The following is a 1,789-nucleotide window of genomic DNA, read 5'->3' on the forward strand; positions in this document are numbered from 1 at the left end:
CTCGAGTCGGCCTTTGCTTCGCAGATCGAGTTTATATTGTCTCTTCTGCTTTTCCTTATCCCGCTTTATATTCTTCACGTTTTGAGTGCCACACGGTTTCTGTTTGTTTCGTTTGTCCTTGGTTCAAGGCTCCTAGTTAAACTATTCTTCATATATAAATGTGTGTGTGTGTATTTTGCTTTAAGAGGTCATAATACCTCATCACCTCTGATTTACAAACTTAAGCGTAAAGCTTTGAGTGGTAGGGTGTTACAAAAACAGAGTGCATTTTGAAACTCAATGACTAGACAATACATCTATAATCCACATGAGACTATATAAACATTATTATCAAAGTAATTTTAATTAAAAACTAGTAGTTGATACTAATAAGTGAATCAATAAAGGAGTTCTCAGTACATAAATAAAATTAAATAGTCCACACTGGGCGGCTCCACCTCTAAGGGTAGTCCTTTCTTCTCGTGTGTTAATACAATAACAGATCCAACGTGTGGCCTACAGGGCTAGCAACGCTCCTAGTAAATGAAGTCTGAGTTAGATGTATCTAAGTTAATGTCATGACCGCCGTTAGCTACGGTTTTCTAATACGAGTCTCCAAAACAAATTCAAACATATAATTTCAAATACAACAAATCTTTGATCTTTCAAATATATAAGGTATCAAATTAAATCAAATCAAATAATAATTTCTCATAAAAAAATCCTTTTCAATCATACTTTTTCAATAATAAGAAATGTCAAATATATTTTACAATTTTAGAGTGTATAAGTGAGTATCAATAATACTTTAATATTTTGAAAACATATTCAAATAAAACCAAATATTCTAAAAAATAATGCAAAACTTTATCAAACATGTATACAATCTCGTGTAAAGTTCTTAAAGTGTAAGCTAAACATAAATAAATTGTTCAACTCTAATAAATTTATTATTTTAATCAAACTGAAATTATTCAACTATAATTTCATAAATATAATTAAAATCTCGTAATAGCGTAAACCAAAAGTAATTATAAACGTAAAGTCTACTCACAACTTAGTTCTAAGAGACCGAAGAGACCAGACCCGAAAAGTGAGAAAGGTTTAAGTAGAATGGAACGAAAGAGCACAGAATTTAGGCTGAGACAGTGGCAACAACTTCAATTTCCATGACAGCGACACTGGCCACAACAACAGGTAAAAGTTATGGATAGAATCAAACGAAAGGCAGCAAGACAAAAGTGGTACTGGAGGTCCAAAATAGAGCAAAGGCTGAATCAAAATTAGAATGGAACTAGTGCAAGTTTAAAAATAGAAGCAAAATGCAAGAAAAATGTTTGGCAGAGCAAAAGGGAAGAAGGACCTAAACCAGAAACAAGGTAGTGATGCCGTTGGCATTTTTTTGGCGACTCCAATGGCAATACCATGGTGGCAAAGGCTCCGATACACTGTGGAAACTAGAAGCAGAGGAAGAATTGGGCAAACTTCTCCAGACCTCCAGCAGTAGCGCCAGTAAGGAATGGCTCTAATAGCTCAACGACAGCCTCCTTCCACAGTAACGGCAGTAGCAGCTACAACACCCACCATCGTCGCCTCCTCTCTTCCCGACGACGAGCTCATCACATTCTCCTTCCCCATTCTTGAAGTCTCTCTTTCTTTGGGCTCCTCGGCAGTAGCGGTGACACGACGGCGATGAGTTGGTAGTGACAGAGTGCCTTCTCCCTCTTCTCTGTCGTGGTCTCCTTCTCTGTCTCTCTCTCTCTATCTCTCTCTCTCTCTCTCTCTCTCTCTCTCTCTCTCTCCCCTCATC

The sequence above is a fragment of the Arachis ipaensis genome, chromosome B09 (assembly GCF_000816755.2).
Source record: "Arachis ipaensis cultivar K30076 chromosome B09, Araip1.1, whole genome shotgun sequence".
Lineage (NCBI taxonomy): Eukaryota > Viridiplantae > Streptophyta > Magnoliopsida > Fabales > Fabaceae > Arachis > Arachis ipaensis.